The sequence below is a fragment of the Protopterus annectens genome, chromosome 15.part0, assembly GCF_019279795.1.
Source record: "Protopterus annectens isolate FY-2018-M chromosome 15.part0, PAN1.0, whole genome shotgun sequence".
NCBI lineage: Eukaryota > Metazoa > Chordata > Ceratodontiformes > Protopteridae > Protopterus > Protopterus annectens.
In genome coordinates, this window is record NC_056749.1 from 368,270,183 (window position 1) to 368,285,211 (window position 15,029).

The window sequence follows — 15,029 nt, forward strand, 5'->3', positions numbered from 1 at the left end:
TTTTCATTACTCATCCAGTTGTTTTGTAGAGTGCTAATTCTGGGGTGAATCTAAACATGGTATTTTCTGGTAGACAAACCTGTTCCTGTAGTAGGTATTACTGTTACACATCAGGTTAGGGTTTTAGAGCAAGTAACACGCGTATCATTTGACTTCTGCTTTGTGTTGGTATGAATTTTATGAGTAGATAGGGTTTGATGGTGGAACTGCACATTTTGTTGGTTAAGCAGAGGTTAGGAAACTTATGGAAGGCATTGTTTGCATGTCGGCCTGTTTAGTTGTGATGCCTTGCTGACGTAGGGCATGTTTATTTCTTTAACAGATAAAAGGAAACAGATGGAAGGAGTAGGTTCGAGGGGAAGCAGAGGCCAAGCAATGGACTAAGGAAGTTCTTCAGCCCTCTGGGGTTACTAAAGTTGCATGTCAATCAGTTTAATCGGGTTACTTTGAGTAGGGGTTAATAATTCGTGCAGGTTACCATTGTGTTGTCATTGGAGAAATTCACTGCGATGCCATGATTGTGGTTTAAATGTTTTATTGTTGATAATGGGTATTTGGTGTGATGGCAAGATTGCTATTAAAAGGTAATATGAAAGAGATCACAGGTGGTTGTGATATTCCTTGGTCAGTAAAATGGGGTGGCAATTCGATGCGTTAGTAGGCAATTGCCTCTCTATGGTTTCAATTGGAATTGGGTTTAGTGTTGGTTGTCTAGTTGGCTAGTAGGGATCTGAGAGTCATTACGAAGCTACTATGGCTATGGTTGTTGGGTAACTGAGTAATTCACATACAGTGGGCATGCTAGGTTATGGATTGTTACTTTAACAATGGAGAGGGATCAGTGGTTTGCTTTCAGTGGGATAGGCAACCGGCTATTTTGTTATGTGGTAGGGATTTGAGAGGCGAAGGCATGGATACAGTTTAGTTAGACAGGATGGGGGACACCAAATGATGTTTGGCTTAGTGCCTTTTAATGCCAGGTTGTTGGAAGTTTGGTCAGGGAGAGGGGAAACAGCCTAGTCAGGCTGGGGGTCAGAGCAAAGGGGCAGGCTTGCCCTCTTCTGTTCCTCCTCTGGTGTTGGATGTGCAATTCAATAAGTTGGGAAGGAATGCGAGCAGTTGCTCTGTAGATAAGTTAATAAGCAAGCAGAGCTGCTTATTTGGTTGGTGGTGTAATTTAATAAATTGAAGGTGAGCGGTGGTACACTGCCTTGTAACTGCAAGGATAAGAGAGCAAGTGGGGAACGCTGCTTATTCAAGGGTGAGTGGTTACACTGCCCTTATGGTTATTTTATTTATGTTTTCTTCCATGCATGTTATCACCTGTGCCATGCTTTTGGTTGAAAGTTAGAACTATTGGTTAGCAATCACGTTTATGGAAGAGTAATAAAGGTCGTCAAATGTCATTTGGTGTTGTGTGTTTATTGAAGTGGACCAGGCAAAAACTATTTACATGGATACAAGGAAAAAAATAACAAAACAATTAACATTAAGGAACAAAACAGGAAGAAAAAGGGATGTGGATAACTGACTTGTGGAATGTTAAAGGGGTACACGATAAAAAAGCAAAGGAAATTATTTATGTACTTAGCAGTTAAATCAGATGCAAACATTATATTTATACAAGAAACACATATATTAACAGAAGAGTGGGTGAAAGATAGGGAGAAAAAATGGATAAAACAGTAACGCTGGGTAATGAAACAAACAGTAAGGGGGCAGCAATTATAATTAAAAACTCACTCAGAGAGTCACTTATACATCATGACTCATTTGTAAATGGAAGATGGTGCTATTTCTCAATCAAAAGCTCTAGTCTACAGAAACCAGTTCTTTTCATGAACCTGTACAGTCCATGTGCGAAACAAAAGATTTTTTTTTTCATGGAAATTTACAAGATTCTAACTTGATTTCCAAATTACTATTAGATAATAGGAGGTGACTGGAATGCAATAACAGACCCCATAGCAGATGGAACAAATAGAAGCAAAACCAGAACATTCAGGCCTCTATAGCAATATCAGATTTAAAAACAGACTAACATATTTGACCCATATTGCTACAGGAGCAACAGCCCATGTACAGTAAGATTCACTTACTACTCTCAATGTTATAAATCATGAACCAGATTAGACTTCTTTATGATCTTGGAAATATTCCTAAAAGCAGAAATAAATTATTGTATGGAACCTAGGTTTTTCTCACACCACTCACAAATTACAATAAAAATAAAATAGCCTAGTGATATAAATTTGAAAAAAGGGGTTTAACTGGTTTTAAATCTGTACTTATTACAGAAAGAGGATGCATTACAGGAAATTAACAACATATTAGATGAACTCGAACACAGTGACAGATATCCCCTACGATACTCAATGGGCAGTGAGTAAAGCAAGGATTAGAGGAATTTTGATTAAAAAAGCATCCTACTATGAAAACATTTCTAAAGAGAAAGAGGCAAAATTAAAAAAAAAATAACTGAAATAGAAGAGTCAATCGAAAAAAAAATGAACTCAGTACTAGAAGAACAGATGAATAACTTACAAAAAAATCTATATAATGCATACACAGCGATACTCATTCACAGAAAGGAAAACATTAGCAAGGTACTCTGAATAGGCACAAACTCCCTCATAGATACTGGTGAGGCTAATAAATGTTAACAAAAATGCCCATTGAACACCTAGGAAACATATAATACAAATACAGAAATTATTATAATTTTTGAAGATGTGTATTCAAAGCAATATGGCCCACAAAGGTTAACTATAAATTTAGAGAGAGAGGCTTTCTTAAAGAATCTGAACTTACCAAAGATAAATCAAACACAGAAGGATCTTCTTAGGGTACCTTTCATGCCACAAGAAATTTTTTCAGTAATAAATAATCTGAAAACAAATAAAGCTACTGGACCAGATGGCTATACTACTAAGTTTTATAAAACTTTTGGACATAAAATATCAAAACTTTTACTACAAATCTATAACTATATACGAGAATATGGCATTACGGATCTTTGAACAACTCAAAGTCAATTTTTATATCTAAAGGAAAGTCTAATAGTAACCCATGGAATTACAGACCAATCTCCCTATTAAATTTAGATATCAAAATTCTAGCTGCAATACTAGCAAAGAGACTTAAAAGTGTATTACCAAATATAATTTCACCTGAACATTTGGGATTCATGAAAGGTAGGCAAACATAGGATAAAACAATAACCCAAGTTACAATGATCATACTATCTAAACAATATAAAAACCCAATCTATGCCCTTGCTTTAGATGCACGTAAAGTCTTTGACAGAGTAGACCTAAAAATGTATTTTCTATACTGCCCTATTTCGATACACCACAAGAATTTACAAATATAATAAAAATGTTAAATGAGAGTACTCACGCAATTCTATATATAAACAAAACAAATTCAAATCCAATAAAAATTTGGAATGGCACCAGACAAGGATGTCCACTATTTCTTTACATCTGTAACTGATACATAGAGCCTCTAACTTTTACTCATAGCCCCAAAAGGTACCATCATATCCCAGAAGTTTTTAATAATAAAATTTCACAAACAGCCTTTCCTGATTATTTAAATCTATATTTCAAACTCCCTAACACGGATCTGAACAAAATCTTAAATTTATTAGTAAATTCTCAAAAGTTTCAAACTATGAAGTTAACCTACCAAATTCTTACTTTTCCATCTCAACCCAATATGACACAAAGGCTCATTTTCCAGATTCAGAAATAAAATTAAAATACTCTGTAAAATACTTAGGAATATCCTTTGAACATAACCAAAAATTACTTGTGTAGAATAATCTACTAAAGATTTGGGCAGACATTGAACAGAATATTCACAGATGGGAAAATTAAGCTGTTCGTTCTTTCAAAAAATTACAATTATAAAAATGAATATTCTCCCAAGGTTATTATTTCAACTCAATGCAACAAATTCAATAGTTCAAAAAAGCTTCTTTAAAAAACTAAATGTAGCTTTAGCTAAGTTTATTTGGTATCATAAATCAGTTAGAATTACTTATCAGAAGTAAATGTACCCTAAAGAAAAGGGAGGACTGGGACTACCAGTCTTAACTTATACTATGGTATAATATGCTCAAACATAATTATTCAGGCTGCAGAATATAATCCTAAGAGATAAGAATGGAATCCATTTTGGAATAAAATATGACATGACCACATCAAAAATTGTAAAATCAATACCAAAACTCTTCAATTTATAGATAAGGAATAATTTAAAAGCTAGCAGAATTCATAGGTTGTTAAAACATAAAATAATTAAATTTCAAAAAAATGGAAGCACTAAACATAACAAATACCTTAATCTTGTTACAATCAATTCATATGAATCCAAACCCAAGATTAAACAGAGAGATGAAAAACTTGAACAGCTATCTGCTTATTAAGAAATTCAATATTTGGGATATTTATAGACATAGGAAAACATCTACTGAGGACACCAAAAATCTCCTTAACCTTCCTAAAGGATATATCATAATGGTAAGGCAAATTAGAGAACTGTGTACTTCAATAATTGGAGATCCTAAAATAAATGAAAATGACATTAATACATGTAACACATTATGGAGTTTATTAACTTTAAGGAAAAAAAATATCAAATGCATACACTGTAAGTTAATAGTACCCCTTAGATAATGTTGTCTGTTTTATATTCAAAATACTGGATTGAAAGGAACAAAGAAATTACTGGCAAACAAAAATCACAATGTATCAAAACAGCATTAAAATTCAGGTCTATATTATATAGTTGAAGGATCTAAACGTTGACTACCCTTTCATTGACAAGTGTCGAACCTGCACTGTGTGTGTATATATGTACTTGGTGCTGGTGTGTGCTTTGGCCCCCGTTGCAGCCCTCACAGTATGTCTTGTTGTTTAGGAGCAGAGCATCAGGAGACACGCTGTGTGGGTGTACCTGGCCCTGGAAGGTTGTTAGTTGAAGGGCCAGCAACACAACCGTAAAAAAAAAATTTTATCAATGCCAATCATGGAGGGACCGGAGTTCGCTTGTGGTGACCCTCCGAAAAAAAGTCGAAAAGACAAAAAAAAATATATATATATATATATATATACATATATATATATATATATATATATATATAGTATATATATATATATATATATATATATATATATATTGTGTGCTATGTGTGTGTGTGTGTGTGTGTGTGTGTTATGTGTTTATATGTATGTGTAATATAATATAATACAGTCAAGGACTCACAGTCCCAGATTTAGGAAGGAACGACAGGAGGTGGTGTGTGTAGTAACTTATTGAGTTAGGTTAGGACAACTGTTGCCAACAGCTTATATTTATTGTGTGTGTATGTATGTATGTATGTATATATATATATATATATATATATATATATATATATATATATATATATATATATATATATATATATATATATATATATTATATATATATATATATATATATATATATATATATATATAATATATATATATATATATATATATATATATATATATATATATATATATATATATATAATATATATATTATATATATATATATATATATATATATATATATATATATATACATACCCAAAATATATAACCTCTGACGAGAATCCAAAACCCACATAAACGAATGTCCAGTTAGCCAAAACATAACCAAAAATGATTTACCCCAAGGGACCTGCACTGGATCCTGGAGTGTCCTTGGTATATTTAGCTAGGGGGTTGGGGGGGCATCTGGGGGGCCACCTGAGGCAAAGCCTTCTTAACAGAGCTGGGTCAGAACATCAGGTCCAAGCAGATATCTAAGCAGATCCTCTAAGCAGGCTCAAAGTGAGAATAGTTGAGACTTTTTGTATTGTCCATTTTTTGTCAGTTTAGGACCCAGGGATGTTCTGTACTAGTACTTCTTTGTGTTCCAGTTGTTTGTGTAGTGTCTAGTGAGCTATATGGGGCATTGGGGCATTGCCTATGGGGACTGTGTACTCAGTAACTGAGTAGCGGTAGACAATGACCCCTTTTCTTCTTTTCTGACCTCTTTCTAGTAAATTCGCAAAAGATGACCCTCCACTTTCTGTCCCACATGTAAATGGACAAAGCAAAAGAGAGTTCAAGCAGTCAGTCAAAGAGGTTGCTGTCAGCCTGAACTCCTGGTGATTCTCAAACAAATGGAAATATTCTTGTCGAAATATAAGTATTGATATTGGCATTTTTACCTTTCAGAGTTCTGCATTGTCTTTTGTCTTTTGCCTGTTTGAACTATTTTCCTTATTTTCTATATTTTATTTATGTGAGATCTGTGTGTTGTCTCTTTTCTGTCCCCAACTCACCCTATTCTTTGTAGAGATGTTCTAGTTGGTGGCTCCCGCCCTGTGGTAAATACTGTAAATTCAATTGTGGGACATCTTCTCCCGTCTACTCCCTTCTTACTGTCTCCTCTACTTACATTTGAGAAAACCAACCTAAGTTCTAACCTCTGCTCTTCCTTCTGTCTTCCTTGCAAAGTCCTCCTGCAACTTTACAAAAAAAGCCTTCAGGTTTAGGGTTTTAAGTTTCATTTATTCAGACTAAATCTGAACTGCTGTTGTATAAGGGGTCTGTAGCTTTGTGTGGGTCTAAATTGGGAATTAAAGGACTGGAAGGAAAAGTGTGTGTTATTCTAAAAGTGTATTAGTTCTTGGTTTGCCACTTGGGGCTTGTACTAGTTATTTTGGAGCATTAATAAGGTCTGTGGTGTGCTTGTGAATTGGAGAAGAGCTTAGATTCTACCCTTCTGAGTTTATAGTCAGCCACAAACTGTCCTCAGGCTACAGGCTAAATATTAGAAAAGTTACTGTCATCGCCTGCTCTGGTGCATGGATCAGCCACAGGTCACGCACTCAGGCTCACTCCACTGCACTCTACATGACCTGCCATTGTCCAAAATGGTGTGAATGACCTGTCCCTGGCCTCTTCCTGACTACAAATGGAGAGAAATGGAGGAGCTCTGAAGAGAGAAATTATCGGGTGCAGGTATAGCCTATTCTTGGCAGGCATCCTGCCATATGACCCAAAATGATACCACAGCATACAAAGGACAAAACAGATTGACTTCAACAATTGGCGAGCTTGGTGGATGCCTCTGAGGGATCCAGTATCTGGGGGATCAGTATCTTCATCTGCTGCCAGAGATGGCCTGCACCTGCACCTGTCACCCCGGATTCCAGATACCACAACTGCCACTGCCACCTCATAGTTTTAGGCAAGGTTAAAATGACAAATTCACCACTGTAGCAGGTACAAGCAAGCAAAATCTGTGGGTAATGCTACAAAGTGCTAGAAATCTAAACCTCAAAATGCATTCACTCAAGGCACTCCTTAAAATGGAGAACATCGATATCTGTGCAGTGACAGAGACCTGGTTCAAGGCTCCAGAGAGCACCAATGCATTACCAGGCTATAATTCATACCACACCTTTCGGCCACCTAACCTGGACCGAAACACTAAAGGTGGAGGCGTGTCCATATTCATTAAGGATATCCACATCTCCAGGCTAGTTGCTCAGCATAATGCATCCGAGATTATCCAAGTGCAACTAACTCTGGGCAAGATCGCAATCCAAATTGTAACTTGCTACAGATCCTCCACCATGCCCCAGGATTCCCACTCTTCATTTCTTGATACACTGTAAAATATTAGGGTACAACCCAAAACCCTAATAATGGGCAGTTTCAACTACCCCACCATTAACTGGGAAAACTACTCATGTACCAACTCTTTTGCTCAACATTTTCTGGAATTCATAAATTCCAATGCCTGGATCAACTTATCCACACCCCCACCAGGGGCAGCAATATCCTAGACCTGATCATTACCAATATGGGTGACTGGTGTTCCACACCAGAGGTCAATTCCCTGTTGGTCATATCCGACTACAAGCTAATCAGCCTAGGCATCTACATCCTGCCCCCACCCCCCATTAGGGAAACCACCGTAAAAAAATTCTCCAAAGCCAACTTCACGTTTCTTAAGACAGAAGTGGCAAACTTCATGTCACCCATGCAGATGGGACAACAGAGATACGACTGCTGAATCCTACACAAATGCACTTTATAAGCACTTACATGAGTGCATGGATCATGTTATCCCTAACAGAACCAAGATTCTATCCTCCAAAAAAAGGAAGGCAATCTGGTGGTCCCCTGCCATAAACAACAGAAGAAAGAAACTGTTGTAAAAAAAAGAGTAAAATCCCATGACTGGAAGAACTCCCTGGTCAGCTTCAGTAAGAAGCTGAGATCCCTCATAAAATCCTCCAAAGCTAGTTATGAAAACAAAATTGCCTCTGATTCTAAAGACAACCACAAAGCATTCTATATATATGTCAAGAATCTCAGTGGCAACACTCAGATCTGCTCTGAGTTACAGCACAGTGGCACTAAATATACAGAACCATCTGATATTGCCAACATCCTGGCAAATAGGTTCAATGCTAACTTTACCCCCTCTCTCACCCCCTAAAGGGCCCATCTTTATACTGGAAGAATGCAAAGTTCCTGTAATCATGGCTGCACAGGTAAAAACCACACTCTCCAAAGCCAAGAACACAGCATCCATGGGACCTGACAACATCCCAGGCTGCATTCTACATGAACTATAGAATAAACTGGCACCCCACCTAAGCACCATGTTCAATCATGGCCTCACCTCAGGCTTTGTGCCCACTGAATGTTGCACAGCGATGGTTATCCTACTCCACAAAGGGGGAGCCACCACGAACCCCGAGAACTACTGCCCCGTTAGCCTAATGAGCCTGATCTGCAAGGCCATGGAACGTATAATCATGGAACTTATAAACAAAGACATTGGTAATCTTGAAACTCTGGACCCCACCCAGTTCAGGTTTGTAAAAGGCATATCATGTCTCCTAAACCTGACTGACTTATTTGAAGCAGTCACCAAAGCTGTAGGTTAGGGTAAGGTGGTTCACACAGCCTATCTAGACCTTGCCAATGATTTTGACACCATCTCTCACTCTGGAATTATAGATAAACTAGCTATAAATCCCTGTGTCACAAGATGGGTTGCCAACTGGCTCACTGACAGAACCCACACTGTGAAAGTAGCAGATTGCAAATCCAACTTCAGACCAGTGACAAGTGGAGTACCACAGGGATCAGTCCTGGGTCCTCTCCTGTTTTGTATCTACTTTTCTGAAGTACAGGCTAACAAAGAAGCTCTTTGGCTAATGAAGTTCACAGATGACTGCAAACTAGGAGCCATAATTGAAACTCCTAACAATGTGGACATCCTACAAAAGGGCCTGACTGAGAAAGATGTCTGGTGTCAAAGCCATGGCCTCACGCTCAATACCAAAAAGTGCAATGTCATCCCCTTTGGTAAAAACTCTGTACCCATGAGCTATCACATAGGTGGTAGTCTACTTAACACTGAAAATAAGATAAGAGGCCTTGGGACACAGGTGGACAGTAGTCTCTCCTTTGATAATCTCATTACCACAGTAGTCAAGAAATCCTTCTAAATGCACACCTCATCACAGAAGATTTCTCATCCAGGAAAAAAAGAGGCCATTGTTCCCCTCTACTTGGCACTCATTAGACCTATTATAGAGTACAACGCCCCTTTTGGTATGTACCTCACAAGACATCTACAACAACTGGAAAGGCCGCAGAAATACCTCACAAAGAGGATTACTGGCCTCAAACAGATGCCTTATGCAGACGGTCTCAAAAAACTCCAGCTTTACTCCGTTGCATATTGCCTACTCAGAGGCAATTTCTGCCTAAAATACAAAGCTATGTCAAACCCAGAGCTGTTCGACATGTTCCACTTAAAGAAATCCTAATCCCTCCGAGCTACAGCTGTAGGGACCTAAACCTTGTCACCACAATAAACAGAACATGTTGGAGGGATAGATTCCTTTTCCCAGAGACTTCCCATACTCTGGAACAAACTACTTATCTATATCAAACAAAGCTCCTCATTAGCACTCTTCAAGGAAAAACTTGATGATTGGATAGGAAATAGGAAATTCATCCCGGGGATCACCTCTGTGGCTCTGCTCGACAGGGGCACAGAAAATTAATTTTCTTGGATGGCGAAAGCCAGGGTACCTTTTCAGCTAGGCTTGTATAGGCCCTAGGGCTGACAGCCTAGTACCTACCTATGAACCTATGTCTTCTGTGTTCAGCAGACTACCATCAATGTGGCAATTCATAGGAACCGGGATGACAACACATTTTCTGGCATTTATCTTAAGGCCATGGTTCTGCTACCACTCATTGGTCTCAGTGCGGTCTTTCTGTAGGATGTCAACAACACTTGGGGAGTTAATAGCAGTACTCAACTAGCAATCATCTGTGAACTTTGTCAGAGTCCCTTTGTGTTGTCCTGGACTTCAAAGAAGTAGATATCAAACAGGAGAGGACCCAGGACCAAATCCTGTGGGACTCCACTCGTTACTGGTTGGCAGTCTGACTTGGAGTCAGTTACTTTCACACTGTGGGATCTATCTGTGAGCCAGTTTGCAACCCACTTAGTGATACAGGGGTTGATGCCTAGCTTAGTGAGTTTTCCTATGATTCCTGAGGGGGGAATGGTATCACAGGCCTTGGCTAGATCAAGGTAGGCTGTATAAACCAGCTTGCCTTCATCCACAGCTCTGGTGACTGACTCAAAGAAGTTGACCAAGTTGAGCAGACCAAACTGTGTGTGATCCAGAGTTTGGAGTTTCCCTATATCCATGTTTAACAGGTTCATGATAATGTGTTCCACAGCTTTGCATATCAGACTTGTCAGGCTAGTGGGGTGATAGTTCCCAGGGTCTGTAGTTGCTCCTCCTTTGTGGAGAGGGATGATTGTATCAGTGCACCATTTGGTAGGGGAAAAGCCTGAGGTGAGGCTGTGATTGAAAAGGGCATGCAGGTGAGGTCCCAGTTCACTCTATAGTTCATGTAGAATACAGCCAGGGATATTGTCAATCCCCATAGAAGCTGTATTCTTGGCCCTGGACAGTGCTGTTTTAACCTGTGCAGCAGTAATACTGGGTGCCTGGCAATCTACTGGTATTGTGATGGGGGGGGGTAAAGTTGGCAGTATATTGGCAGAATCTGTTGGCTCGATATAGGCGGTACCATTGTGCAGTAGCTCAGAGCAAATCTGGGTATTGCTGTGGAGATTCTTTGCATAACTATAGAAGGCCTTGCGATTGTCTTTACGATCTGCTGCAATTCTGTTTTCATAGCTAGCTTTACAGGATTTGATGTGGGATCTCAACTATTTGTTGAGGCTGATAAGGGAGTTTTTCCAGTCTTGGGACTTCACCTTATTACACATCAGTTTCATATATATATATACATACATACATATATACATATACATACATATATATATATATATATATATATATATATATATATATATATATATACATATATATACATATACACATATATATATATATATATATATATATATATACACATACATATACATACATATATATATACATACATACATATATATATATATATATATATATATATACATATATACATACATACATATATAGACATACATATATATAGATATATATATATATATATATATATATATATATATATATATATACATACATATATATATATATATATATATATATATATATATACATACATATATATATATATATATATATACATATATATATATATATATATATATATATATATATATATACATACATATATACATATATATACATACATATATATATACATACATACATATATACATATATACATACATACATATATACATATATATATATATATACATATATATATATGTGTGTGTGTGTATATATTTCTTTATACACACACACAAAAAAATATAGCTGTTGAGACAATTATCCTACATGGGATCAACAATTTACTACTCTTCACCTGTAATATCCCCTGTTCCTTTTTCCTCGTCACCAATCCTTGACTGTATTTTGTATTATGTCTTGTTACTATGACAAAATGATTCATGCACTAATCTTTTTATCCTTGCAGGATGATTCTCTTTAACCCACAGCTGTGTGATTGTGAAATTAGTCTACTTAAATAAGAGGGGGTGCAGTATAGTCTTCCACACAAGGGTAGATGAAGAATGTTAGATACGTTTTGTGTGTGTGTGTGTGTGTGTGTGTGTGTGTGTGTGTGTGTGTGTGTGTGTGTGTAGACTTGGTGTTGGTATTCTCGGTATTTTGTGGGTCGATGAGTTTATTTTCAGCAGGTATGGAATAAACTTCTCACAATAGGTGGGACTCAATTCTATTTCTTTGAAGTAGAAAGTGGCATCATACATGAGATACAGCTATTGTTCTGATGTGGGACCTACTACCATGACTTCCAGTTTTTTTGTTTTAGTTCATTTATTCTTTTGATACCTACATAAGACTTGCTATCCAGGGGAACTCAGCAGCACTTATTCAGTTCAAGAAATCTGTGTCTGACTTTTACAGTGTACAAACAGCTAAGGAGGGAATCAATCCTAGTGCTACAGGCTGAACCTGTGTAGTAACTCGTAACAAAGTTATTATCCTATCATCCACTACACAACTGACTTGATTAACATAGCCTGGGGAGCCTGATATTTCTTTACCAAGCAGATTAACTACCACTCCTTTGCTGGTAGTCTTTCTCTCTTACTAGAACAATTAAACATTAATAGTGCAAAGCAGTTATTATTTATGTTATGTTTTAAACTGAAAAAAAAACCTGCTGAAACAAATAAAAATGGAAGCTTTCAGGATCATTCTATTTTGGCATACCTACAGATGACATAGTAAGATAGTCATTATTTCTTAAGATTCACTTCAAGGGATAATCCTAGCAATCTTTTCATCTAGATTATTTGATTTTTATTTTGGGAATTCTGAAATGAGTGTCAGACTAAACAGAATCAAATAAAATCTCCAAACATATGGCCACATTACAAACATGTGTGGGTCCACAGTGACTAAATGCATTGTTCCCCTGTATAATGCTAACACATAGCAATGATTATGAGACCACGTACTTAGAGAATTCACATCTGTTAATACCACTTGAGTCTTGGCTGTACGTAGCCCACAGTTAGTGACTCTAGCAGCTTGCATCTGGCACAGGCTGCCACTCACACTCAAACTCCAGTATGTGTTCAGGCAGTGTGCAGCAGCCATGCAGATAGAGCTGAGCTGCTACTCATTGACTCTCACTTACTCAGGTTCAAGTTAGGAAAGTGTGGCAGCCATGTAGAGGAAGTGAGAGTAACGATTAGTTTCTTAGATGCTTAACGTTTTTTTTTTTTCCAAATTAGAACTCCTGCTGTTTTTTTTTTTTTTTTTACATACAATTAAAGATACACAATCACAGAAGTTAATGACCATGATTGTGCATCTTTTAACTACTAAAAATGGCACTATAAGCACAAAAGAATTACCACATCTTACTGTTCTGTGTATCTTGCAGGTAGGCGACTGTATACCACACTCTGTCTTCATTAATCTAGTTTTGTTTTACCATACTCCAGCTTCTTAATGTTCATGGGCTCACTGTCTGATTTACTACTGCCAGTCACATTATACGAAATAATTCTATAGGTTAGTTTTTTAAAAGGGGCTGTCTGACCCCTCACCACAGATACTGGGTGTTCACCATCACACCCACAAAATGTCTCACCTCTGAGATTATGCTAACTGACAGAGAAGGGAGCAGATGTGCTTTCCCTTTTCATCAAGTTGATATGAACTTGACTAGCATATATGGAGGAGGAGAGTGGGAAGGCAGAACCTACAATCTGTAGATTTCAGAAGGATAGCGCTATTTCATAAAAATCCCATTAAGTGATTTATTTTTTTATTGACAGAAGTGGTGGATCACTGGGGTGGTGGGTCACTGAGGTCAATCAGACAACAGCAGATTCATCAATATCATTCATATTTACTTGCATGAATGGCATTTGATGTACTAAGGCATTCTGTGAAGCAGGGGATTTTAATGCAAGTAACATGGGCCAAATTCAGAAAACATACCGAGAAATTGTGCATTATGTAGTGCCACAAAGTCTGAACTCTACAATCACAAAATGTGATTCAGACAAAGGGCTGTTAATACTTCAGCAATTGCTAATTACATTTGTCAAATTTTAGTATTTGGCTTAGAACAGATCTACAAGATAATGCAAAATGATTCCACTTAAAGAAATCCTAATCCCTCCGGAGCTACAGCTGTAGGGACCTAAACCTTGTCACCACAATAAACAGAACATGTTGAGGGATAGATTCCTTTTCCCAGAGACTCCATACTCTGGAACAAACTACCTATCTATATCAAACAAAGCTCCTCATTAGCACTCTTCAAGGAAAAACTTGATGATTGGATAGGAAATAGGAAATTCATCCCGGGATCTCCAGGCTCTGCTCACAGGGGCACAGGAAAGTAATTTTCTTGGATGGCGAAAGCCAGGGTACCTTTTCGGCTAGGCTTGTATAGGCCCTAGGGCCGACAGCCTAGTACCTACCTATGAACCTATGTCTTCTGTGTTCAGTGGACTACCATCAATGTGGCAATTCATAGGAACCGGGATGACAACACATTTTCTGGCATTTATCTTAAGGTCATGGTTCTGCTACCACTCATTGGTCTCAGTGAGGTCTTTCTGTAGGATGTCAACAACACTTGGGGAGTTAATAGCAGCTCTCAACTAGCAATCGTCTGTGAACTTTGTCAGAGTCCCTTCGTGTTGTCCTGCACTTCAGAGAACTAGATATCAAACAGGAGAGGACCCAGGACCGAATCCTGTGGGACTCCACTCGTTACTGGTTGGCAGTCTCAGCTACTTTCACACTGTGGGTTCTATCTGTGAGCCAGTTTGCAACCCACCTAGTGATACAGGGGTTGATGCCTAGCTTAGTGAGTTTTCCTAAGATTCCTGAGGGGGGAATGGTATCACAGGCCTTGGCCAGATCA

General features: G+C 37.8%; 1 protein-coding gene across 1 annotated transcript in view; it reads right to left on the bottom strand.

The window, feature by feature from the left end:
• TRPC5 (transient receptor potential cation channel subfamily C member 5) overlaps window positions 1-15,029 on the bottom strand; it is a 2,601,559-nt gene that overhangs the window by 1,841,345 nt on the left and 745,185 nt on the right. The gene's annotated exons all lie outside the window — the stretch shown is intronic.